Source organism: Sus scrofa, chromosome 1 (assembly GCF_054392235.1).
Source record: "Sus scrofa isolate SSC_HxYL_T2T_F1_AM1 chromosome 1, Sscrofa_HxYL_maternal_Yorkshire_Landrace_v2.0, whole genome shotgun sequence".
Lineage (NCBI taxonomy): Eukaryota > Metazoa > Chordata > Mammalia > Artiodactyla > Suidae > Sus > Sus scrofa.
In genome coordinates, this window is record NC_139383.1 from 156,901,642 (window position 1) to 156,913,737 (window position 12,096).

At 42.5% G+C, this 12,096-nt stretch overlaps 1 protein-coding gene across 30 annotated transcripts in view; it reads right to left on the reverse strand.

Moving 5' to 3' along the window:
- The window catches only part of ATP9B (ATPase phospholipid transporting 9B (putative)), a 198,309-nt gene that overhangs the window by 59,049 nt on the left and 127,164 nt on the right, over positions 1–12,096 (reverse strand). The window lies entirely within an intron of this gene.

The window sequence follows — 12,096 nt, forward strand, 5'->3', positions numbered from 1 at the left end:
TTTGTTCAAGAGGCTACAATTAGGAGAACCAGTAAGGAAAACATCACATCTGACAGGGTGGTCGCAGCAACAGAGCAAACACCTGGCACAGGTGTGTGTGTGTGTGTGTGTGTGTGTGTGTGTGTGTGTGTGTGTGTGTCACTGCCTCTCAAGAATGCGAGCTGCCCAGGGGTGACTGTCACTTCTGCGGTGAGCAGAACCTGAGTCACAGGGCATGAGCAGCAGCCCTTCCGAGCATCTGGGGTGCAGACTCGTGAAACCCTGGGTCACAAAGGAGCCAGAGTCTCAGACAACTGCTTGGCAGAATGAGGACAGGGCACTGTACCTTAGTACTTGACCAGCCTGGCCTCATGATCTTCATTAACCCAAGACCATTCAGATTCTTTGAGAAGATCTGAGCCTAACTTAATCCTATCAAGAAAAAGGGGGGTGGACATGCCTACACCATGTGGTGAAGCTGCTCACTGACAACACAGGTAAACACACACCTCAAGAGCCATCTGAGGAGTTGGGTCAGTGAAGGAGCCTGTGGGGAAGTTAAGCAGATTGAAATAATCACAACTTGTCTGTCCATAATGTTCACAGGTGACACCATGAGGCTGGTCTGGCTGGTTCCTGGGAAGGAGGACTCTCTGGGTGCTGGGGGCTCCTCGCAATGTCCAGCCAGAGAGCACTCTGAGGGCTAACGGGCTGGGCTCCTGGCCATGGCCGGGAGGCCTTTCAGGGGTGGACGGCAGGCCCTGGGCATGCAGCCAAAGTGCACTTAGACAGCCAAAGTGCAGCCACTTACGCTCTCCCACGGCTAGTGGTGCTTTAATAATACAGCCGCTGTTGTCTTGGAGTCATAAGAATGTGTTGCCTCACGAGACACTATACCACGAATAAATACCATGACTATTTCACTCAGGCTCGCTACAGTCTCCAAGAATGTATGAGGTAGCAGCTACCAGTGAGGGAGGGTGGAGACAATCTTTAGGTTCATAGAAACAGAGAACTACTGTAGGACGTAAGTTCACAGTTTACACATGAAAAAGCAGGAAGGAAAAATACCTTCAACTAAGACACTAATGCATATAGGGAGCAGAGCTTACATTTGCCAATTCACAATGTCTATCTTGATCAAATGTTAGTACAACAATTTGCTTTTTAATGGTAAAAATTTCTAGAAGCTCAGACTTCAAACATCAAGTTGACAGTAATTATCATCACCATATTTAGCTTACTTTTTAATGTTGTAATTTTAAGGAATTTCAAAACCTAGACCTCTATTCAACTAGTACTTTACAGTAACATGACTTGTGAACTACACACACACACACACACACACATATATTAAGCCTACTATTTTGAGTATTACAGTAATCGATTTTAAGGAAGAGGTACCATATACACATTTTAAGCTCATTATATTGTCAATTTAACAAGTGTGAAATTATCTAGAGGCCCCTTCCAAAGAAGTAGAAACGTTGCCTGCAACTGTGGATGTCAGTTGGACCAGCGGTAGTTGTGACCTCTACTGTCACAAAAGAAGGATGAGCTAAACTGGCTTAAGGAGCCAGTGTGTCGCAAGTGTTCCCAAGGGGAATGTGTATGGGCCTGTTCTACACTACGGTAGGAAAGCACAGGTGGATTTTCATACAAAAGACGGTCTAAAGGGTGGTGCTTTCCTGCCCAAGTCGTCTCATCTTGCAGCTACAGACATGTCTGAGGAGACAACCTGGACCCTGAGTGTGTATGAGGTATACTTTGCTAGAACATGCAATGCGATCCCTCTGGCCCCATGTGCCTGCAGCATTTCAACTCGATTTGTTTCACTTCGTCCTGCAGCATTTATCTCAGTGCACACCGAGCCCCTCAGGGACGAAACTACTTCAAGAATTCACATGCATTCCTCCATAAGTGAGACGTATTTTTAGATCCTAATCTAAACAAAGGAAAGTCATTTAAATGACATGTTCTATCAAAAGTAAATAAAACCTTCTGTAAACTGTCACTTAAAGGCTAAAGCAAAGATGCTATTTTATCAGAATCCCCCCCCCCACCGCCAAACTTATTCATTCTGTGATTCTTTAAATTTTTCACAACACACCACGCATGGCAGGGTGGCTCCAGAATGTTTACACTAAGTGGCTTCACCCAGCGCCACGCATTGTGCAGCTTTCCCACTTCCTCCTCAACCTGTGCCAGACAAAACAAAGACTTATTCTCACTCAAGGAGGAGGAAATGCTTCTGCCATCAATGAATGGTGTCACTGGTCAGCGCCCAGATCCCTCTTCCAGAGAGTCCCCTCCTGTCAGCTCAGCCTCCTAACTTCTTCTGAAGCTACTCCATGGGGGAGACGTGGGCAAGGGAATGTTATGTACGACTGATGTGGATCCCCAATTTCCATGATCGTGGACTAATGTCAACTCCTTCCCTCTGAGCCTTGGTGACAGCATCTGTACATGTCACGTGTCAGCAGTAATGCGTTGTGGGGCGGGGGGGGGGGCGGGTCTGGGGCTTGAACAGGCAGAGAAGGCCTCACAGAAAAGGCAGAGCTGAAATGCAAAGCATGGGGTGGGAGGCACGTCAGGGCCCCTCCAGGCGTCAGCCAGGCTCCACGGCTTTGAAGGCATGGACCTTCTGTAGCTGGGACGCCAGCAGGTCTAGACCCAGATGTTCCCAGTATCCCCACAGCTGCATCCACTGCAGTAGACCCGCAGGTGAACAAAGTGTAGTTCTGGGTCCTAAGTAACGGAAAACCGCCAAGTGTGAAAAGGAGCTGAAACTGGTATGAGAGGAGCTGTCAATTACATTATTAAGTTTCTGAGTGGGCCTGGGCAGATGGGGGACCTGAAATCAGGTAGTATTCCAGGAAAAATGAACTGAGCAGCCGTGTCCACAGTGGACTGAACTAGAGAAGCCTGGAGGTCACAAAGAGAGCAAGGGGCTGGCACAGGCCATAGGTGCAGCAGGAGCATGGGTCCGAAACTCTGAGAGAGTGTCTTACATAGTCAGGATGACGGGCCAAACTCAAGGGGTGCCTCAGGGAGAGTCAACTGGGTGCGGGGGTGGGTGGGTGTGGGGAGCTTCTGTTCACACTGATGTCAGCCCTGCCCCTCAGGAGCCACAAGGACTGATCACAGGAGCAAATGTTGGGATGAATCAAACAGTAATGCGTGGTGTCCGTAACACTCAGAATCATCACAGGCTTTGTGAGGGGCCTCTAGGACACTCATTGCTCCTGCTGCACGTGGGCCAGACCTGAGCGTGTGTGTGTGTGTCTGTGTGTGTATACCTGCATATAAAACACCCATGCAGCAACGTAGATGGCAGAAGTGAGGCCAAATATTCTGCGTCGATAATGTGAAAGGCATAACCATTCCTATTAAAAGGCTAGCACTTCTTTTACTTTGTAAATGAGTAAATAGACCAATTATAAGCAATTTAATAGATTCACCTTAAAATAAAATGTCTCCGAAAGTCTAAGACTAAAGGCATGGCAAAGGCAAACAGGGAAAACACCCCAGATGGAACAGTGGTGTTTGAGTCAGAATATCAAAACCAAAGCTAATTATGGAAAAGCTGAGCAGAAGGTCAGGAGCTTTCCAGGGCTGGAAAAGCTCAGTGCAGCTCTCAATCCTACGAGTCTGTGTAGGGAAGACAAAGGCCTGGGAGGAGGCGGCCCCCTTGCTGGGCCACCGGGCTTGGGTACAAGAGCGTCACCCCTGGCTCCAAGGATGGCAAGAGTGCCAGGCCTGGTAGGACCACACTACACACAGGCCAGCATGACGCCAGGGGGCTGGCACTCTCAGGATTTTTCCTGAACTGGCTGAAAAGAAGTACTTGAGGGAGCTCCCTGGTGGACCAGCAGTTAAGGATCCAGTGTGGTCACTGCTGTTGCACAGGTTCAATCCCTGCCCCTCAAACCTCCTTAGGCTGCAAGTGTGGCCAAAAAAATCAAATCAAATAAATTTAAAAATAAAAAGGAAAGCAGTACTGGCTTTTCACTTGTGTAACTCAGCAGAACATGAGCCTGAGGCCTCCAGCACCATCTGTACAGCCAGGTGAGGAGCACCTGGGGAACAAGCAGCAACAGGCTCCCTTCCAGCCCTGCCTGGTCATGCCTGGCCCAACCCAGTGGCAGTTCCACATGTAAAACCCCCCTCTTTAACTTACACTCACGTGATCTAAAAACTGCACCTGTGGATCTCTTATGAAAAAGCCCGCAGTCTTGTTAAAAGGCAAATGAGGCAGAAAGTACATCTGATAACACAAGAGCACTCATCATTGTTATAAAAGCCAGTTCAAGCCGATATAGGAAGTTGAGTGTAAGATGAGCCAGAAGGACAACGGCACGTTGTTTTAAACACCACGTGGCCCCAGAGACAGAGGTGAGAAGAGAAAACCCAAGGTAAAAGCTGGGAGCCCACCCTCAGCCACAGCCGCTGTGGCAGCAACACGAGATGCAAGCTCTTATCCCTGGATGCAAAAGCCTAAGGTCCCTGCCTCCAAGTCAGGCATCCATTCTCATGGATCACAGTGCTTTTCAAAAACTTTGAGTTTTGAGAGTCTAGACTCACAAGGAGCATGAGAAATGGTCAGAGAGTCCCATGGGCCCTGCCCTGGTCTCCTCCGCAGGACAGTCTGCATGACCACAGCACAGTACAAACACAAACCTGAACACACTGTGAACACAATGCCCGCAGCACACTGCAAACACAGACCTGAGCTCACCACACCTTAACCCAGACGTAGACCTGATCTGGGCAGCACCAGTTTTTACACTCACTCAGTGCTCTGCGTGCCCAGGGACAGAGTCCATGGTGTCCATCATCTCCACCAGGATGCAGGTGGTTCCACCACAGCAAGGACATGACCCTGTTATCCCCACAGTCACACCTGCCCCAACCCCAAGCCCCGGCAGCCACTGATTCTTCTCCATCATTATACTTTTGTAACTACAAAGATGCTATAAATATCCAAGTTATTGTATGTATCAACAGTTTTTTATTCCTTTTTTATTGATGGACAGCATTCATTGTACAGATACACCATGGTTTGTTTTTCAAATGATATTCTTTTTAAAGATTGCATTATGCAGGTTTTCTATGATATAGCTGTACTGTATCATTAAAAGAAAGCTTTGTGCATTCTCAAGAATAAGGTTTATCACATTTGAGACCTCAGAATTTTACCCTTGGAAAGTACCGCCATGGAAGTTAATCAGTCAAATTTGTATAACTTCTTTTACATAAAAATAGCAAAACGACCGGCAGGGCGGCAAAGGGCTGTGCCCTCAGACTTGGGGAGAACGAGGACCAGTGCACCTGCACATGGAGACGGAGCTGGGCACACACACCTTGAATAGTTCAAACTGCGAATCTCAAACTTGGATGAAGATGTTCCAAGACAGATAGTAGCTCCAAGAACACAGTTTAGAAGCAAGTGTATTTGTCTTGGAAAAACATATTTTCATCTTTAATTACAAACCCCAAATAAACCAAACCAAAACACAACAACAGAAACCACACAGCACACAGTCAAACCTGAGCAAGAGCCACAGGGAAAAGATACAAGAGAACAAAACTGTGAAAGGTATCAGATGTTACATGTGACAGACACAGACTATAAAACACATGGATACATAAGGAAAATTAGAAACATACTTGCATAGAACGGCATATATAAAAATGAAATAATTGGAGTTTCCATGAGACTTAGCAGGTTAAGGATCCAGTGTTGTCACTGCAGTGGTTCAGGTCACTGCTGTGGTGCGGGCTGGATCCCTGGCCTGGGAACTTCTGCATGCTGCATGTGTAGCCAAAAAAAAGGAAAAAAAGAGAAATAATCCATGTGACAAAGAAATAAAAATAAATAAATAAACTTTTAACTAAAAAACACCAATAACTGAAATTAAGATGTCAACATCATTTTCAAAGATGAAGCTAGAGACTTGTAAGACAAGTCACCAGGAATAACATAGAATGAAGCACAGAGACGAGAAGGTGGGAAATACAAAGGCAAGCACAGGAGAAACAAAGGGTAGAGGGCAAAGGCAGTACTTAAAGAAACAAACTGAGAATTTCCTAGCATGAATAAAGAAGGTTCAAGAATAAAGGTTCAAGAATAAAGGTTCTTTTTAGACCCACTATCAGAGAGCAGGACATCAACAAAGCAAATCTGAAGGGAGCGGGAAGGGTCACAGATGAATAAGACCTAAATGGCAACCATGTATCAGCAACCACAGAAACCAAAGAGAGTAAGGTGCATGAGACAACTTAGAAATTTATACACAAGGGATACTATTTTTCAAGAAGAAAAGCCAAGAAAAATCTAGAGAGCTCTCAACAACAACCAGCCTTTAATAAATTTCTGAAAGGAAGAAAATTATTATACATGGAAGAATCTGAAATGCAAGAAGAAAAGAACAAAAGGATAAACCAAATTTAAGAGGGAATGTTTGGAGTTCCCATAATGGTGCAGTGGTTAACAAATCCAACTAGGAACCATGAGGTTGCAGGTTCGGTCCCTGGCCTTGCTCAGTGGGTTAAGGATCTGGCATTGCCATGAGCTGTGGTGTAGGTCGCAGACACAGCTCGGATCCCACGTTGCTGTGGCTCTGGTGTAGGCTGGTGGCTACAGCTCTGATTAGACCCCTAGCCTGGAAACCTCCATATGCCATGGGAGCGGCCCTAGAAAAGACAAAAAGACAAAAAAAAAAAAAAAAAAAAAAAAAAAAGGCTGTGTAAAACAGTAATATCTTGATATCTTGGAGTTTAAGAATAACTACAATTAAAATAAATGACAAAAATGAAGCCAACAGCCCAATGGAAAAATGGGTGACAGACCTGCATAGATATTTCTCCAAAGAAGATATACAGATGGCCAACAGGCACATGAAAAAATGTTCAAAATCACTGATTATTAGAGCAATGCAAATCAAAACTACTACCTCACACCAGTGAGAATGGCCATCATTAATAAATCCGCAAATAACAAATGCTGGAGAGGGTGTGGAGAAAAGGGAATCCTATTGCACCTTTGATGGGAATGTAAATTGGTATAACCACTATGGAAAACAATATGGAGGTACCTTAGAAAACTAAACATAGAACTACCACATGACCCAGCAATACCACTCTTGGGCATACATCCAGACAAAACTTTCCCTGAAAAAGACACATACACCCGTATGTTCATTGCAGCATTATTCACAATAGCCAGGACATGGAAACAACCAAAATGATGAATAGATTAAGAAGATGTGGTATATATACACAATGGAATACTACTCAGCCATAAACAAGAACAAAATAATGCCATTTGCAGCAACATGGACGGAACTAGAGACTCTCATACTAGTGAAGTAAGTCTGAAAGAGAAAGACAAATACCATATGATATCACTTATATGTGGAATCTAATACACGGCACAACTGAAACTTTTCACAAAAAGAAAATCATGGACTTGGAGAACAGACCTGTGGTTGCCAAGGGGGAGGAGGAGGGAGTGGAATGGACTGGGAATTTGGGGTTAACAGATGCAAACTATTGTATTTGGAGTGGATCAGCGATGAGATCCTGCTGTATAGCAGCACTGGGAACTGTATCTAGTCACTTATGATGGAGCATGATAATGTGAGAAAAAGAATGTATATATGTAAGTGTGATTGAGTCACCTTTCTGTATCTGTAAAATTAACACAACAGTGTAAACCAGCTATGACGGAAAAAATAAAAATCATTAAAAAAATAAATGGTATTTATTTTTTGGTAGAACTAAAAAAAAAGAATAAATGACAAAAATGGCATTAGATCAGTGAGGTAAGTAGAATTAAACACTTCTCAGGTAATATGCAAAGAAGATGATTAAGACCATATTTGGAGAAATTAAGAATGTTTTAAATTTCTAGGATAACTACTAAAAGAACAGACACTGCTTATAAAACTTACAAACTAATACAGAAAAAAGTAGAATTATAAAAAATAATAATTAAAATGGTAAGAAAGGAGAAAAGTATAGAGCAGTTAGTTCACATTAAAATCACAATACAAAATGATAGATTTAAACTAAAACTATAACAGTATTACAATAATTGTGTACACACTAAATAATGAAAAATTGAGAGTTGATAAAATTAAAAGTTACGCTATTTACAAGAGCTACAAATAAATATAAGTACACAGAAAAGTTGAAAGTACAAGTACAAAAACGGAAAAAGACATACTAGGCAAATTAAAGCCAGCTGGCATTATAATATTAACATAAAACAAAGTAGAATTTAATGCAAAAAGCTTTAGCAAATACAAAGAAAGTCACTTTAAAATAAGAAAATGCCTAATTCAGCAGAAATATATAACAATTTAAATTGTATATAGCCAATACCAAAGCCACAAAATATATAATACCAAAAATAGACAGAATTCCAAGGAATAATAGACAAATTCACAATACTGATGGACGACTTTAACACAACTCTCAATAACTGTTACGAAACATAGTAGAAAAAAAACAACAATAGTGGGGTAGAAACAAACTGAAAAACAAAATAAACAATCTTGACCTAATAGCTGTATATGAAACACTGCTACCAACATTTCGGATTCCACATTCAAGTACACAGAGAATGTTCACAAATACCAACTAAATATAGGACCCCATAACCAGTCTTCACACAAAATTTGCAGATCTGAACTAATGAAAGGTATGTTTTCTGACAACAATGCAATTAATGCAAATATGAACAAAGACACAATTAGAAAAGTCAAATGTGCTTGAAATTAAGAATATGGCTGTAATAACTATGGGTCAAAGAAAAAAATCAAGGTAGAGATTAAAAAACATTCTATAGTTGACAATAACAAAAATAACTACATATGAAAATTTTTAAGATGCAGCCAAAGTAGTACTTATGTAGAAAAGTACAGCCTCAACTACAAATATTCAAAAAGGGGGAAAGGGGGAAAACCAGTGAATTAAGTACCTATCTGAAGAAGAATAATACAAACCAAAGAAGGTAGGAGGAAAAAAATAAAGGTAATATTAATAAAATTGGAAAATATTATACAGCAGAGGAATCAATAAAGTCAAGAGCAGATTTTCCTGATGACTAATGAAGTTGACAAAATCACTGGAAGATTAATAAAAGAAAAAAGAGGGAAAGTGAAGAAATAAGCATAAAGAATGAATAGGATCAATACTGCAGATCCTATATATAAAAAGAAAAGAAAATATTATGAACAAACTTTAATACACAAAATTTAATATTTAGGTACAGTTGACATATTTCTTGAAAACGATAACTTTTCAAAACTGACTCAAGATGAAATTAAAAATATGAAATCAAGTTTTCTAACTTAATATTTAAACTGTGACTATTTAAGAAATATATTTAAACTAATAAAGATATCAACTCTGTCGGAGTTCCCATCGTGGCTCAGTGGTTAACGAATCTGTCTAGGAACCATGAGGTTGTGGGCTCGATCCCTGGCCTTGCTCAGTGGGTTAAGGATCCAGCGTTGCCGTGAGCTGTAGTGTAGGTTGAAGATAAGGCTCCGATCCTGCATTGCTGTGGCTCTGGCGTAGGCCAGGGGCTACAGCTCCAATTAGACCCCTAGCCTGGGAACCTCCATATGCCATGGGTGTAGCCCCAGAAAAGACAAAAAAACAAAAAAAAAAGATGTCAACTCTGTCAAAGATCTTTCCACAACAAAATGTTCAGGCTGACATAGCCTCCTTGGTGTGTAAATGTCCAAGGAATAAATAATTACCATATTGTTTATTTACTTATTTATTTATTCTTTTTACGGCCGCACCTGCAGCATATGGAGGTTCCCAGGCTAGAGGTCAAATTGGAGCTGTAGCTGCTAACCCCGTCACAGCCACAGCAACTCCAGATTGGAGTTGGAGCCTCATCTGTAATCTATACAGCAGCTTGCGGCAACACTGGATCCTTAATCCACTGAGTTAAGTCAAGGATTAAACCCTCATCCTCACTGAGACAAAGTCGGGTCCTTAACCAACTGAGCCACAATGGGAGCTCCTGAAAAAGCCTTTTCAGAGTGTTAGGTCAGGAGAGGGATAAGGCACTTTACTTTTCAGAATCGTGCACTTTGGGAAACGAAAAAATATTTTAAAATCTATCCTTTATTAAATTCAGAAGCATATTTAATAAATACTACAATGTATTTTTATTCATATTTTCATGAAAACTTTGCAACAGGAAAACAAACTTGGTTGAATCAAACATAAACCTTACGTCCCTAAATCCATGTCCTCTATTTTTCTACATTTTAGTTTTCATCCCTTCTGCTTAGTCTGTGTAACTTCATTCTCAGACTGTGAAAAATGAAGGAAAGTATCATGTTGAGTAGGTGGGAGATATTTCAGAGCTAAACAGAGGTGCAGTCACAATTCTGTCCAGTTTGTCTCTCCAACCTTGACTGGACATGTAAAATGTAAAATTGTTGTGGAAACTAAACAAGCCAGTCTTGCAGAAAGCCTGCTACCTTTCTCATTTTGTAATCAAACTTTTTAAAAGGACATAGACTAAAAAAAATATGTGTGAATGCTGGTACATTTATATACATATAAATATGCACATCCATAGTAATAAGCCTGTATCAACCCCACATCTGAAAGGCTTCAGAGAATTTATCAAGAGCTACTGAGACTATAGATAATACTTATTTCCCTTTCTAATACTTATTTCCCTTTCTTTTCTATTTTTATTATAAGTATGCATAATTGAAATATGAAAAAATGATAATAAGTTTTTGTTTGAAAATACTTATAATGTGTTAACTTTCATGACTATCATTTTTCCTGTTCATATGATGAGGGGAAAAGAGTCAAGTCTCTTTACATTGTCAGTTTACTAAGAAAGAAAAAATCAAAAGATGGTCTGTATAAATAAAACATTAAAAAGCTGTAATAAAATCTGAATGTTGTTCAATGGTTTCTATCAGTTAAAGACAGAAGTGCCCTAGAAATAGAAGGAACCAAGGCCTTATTGGACCTTCAGCATCGTACGAGTGGCCTCACACAGCATTTCAGAATGGATTAAAGCAACAGAAATGAAGCAAAACAAGATTAATGAAAGCACAGGAAGACCCTGGGAATTCCCAAGAAGGGAGATGGGGTAGGGGTCTGAAGGTGGCCGAGAGAGGCCAGGAGGGAAGAATGTGTTCAAAGTTAAGGCTCTGCACTAGATGCCAGCCGTGCTGCCCAGGCTACCAGAAAGGAGGGGCATGTGCCCTGCCAGGCACATGCTTCTTTTCTGGGTAGGATGGGGGTGCATGTTATGGGCACACATTCACTTCCTAGAAGGAGTCAATGTAGCCGATGCATCAGAAGTGGCTGTGATAAGAGTTGGGAAGCCCACCCATCAGGGACACTAATTCAGAAGGGAAATGACATCAAGGTCCCTGATCCAGCGAGCAACAAAGTCAAGCTAAGTCAGTAGGTTGAATCCCTAGAACCAGGTGATTGGGTGGATACAGAGACTAAGGCAAGGGAGGTTTCAAGAGCTACTTGTGGAAGAAATAGAATAAAATCCATTGGTTTACCACCATGCCTCATCCTGAACTTTGTGTCATATTATGGGAAAAGAGTGAAAAGACCTAAAGATGGGGCTTTTAGCACACCTGTGAACTTACCTTCCTTTGGGGCCATTCCCTCAGCACTAACTGAGGATACATAGTGAACTGGGTGCTCTGAGAGGTGACACCAGGGCGACTTGGCCAGGTCCTCTCAGGGCTCCAGGGTGATACCCACAGAGAGACCAGGCTGGGGTGGGGTGGGGGCTGTGGGCGTCCAGGCAGAGCGGGGCAAGATCCCAGCAGGTAAGGAGCCCAGCCCTGCCCTGTGCGGAGCTCGGGAGGGAGGGGATCCAAAGTCAGCGAGGCACAGCCAGCGGCCAGCAGTACACAGCACCCATAGGATGCAAGGGACGCACTGAGTACTGCGTGGAGGCAGACCCCAGGAGCGGGACCCAATGCAGGGGTCTCGGCCTGGGAGTGTGAGGGTGGGCTCCGGAGTCCCCACCTACGGCAGCCCAGCTCTGAAGGCACTGCCCTTTTGCTGTCCCAGGCTCAGTGGGCCAGTGCTGTAGCC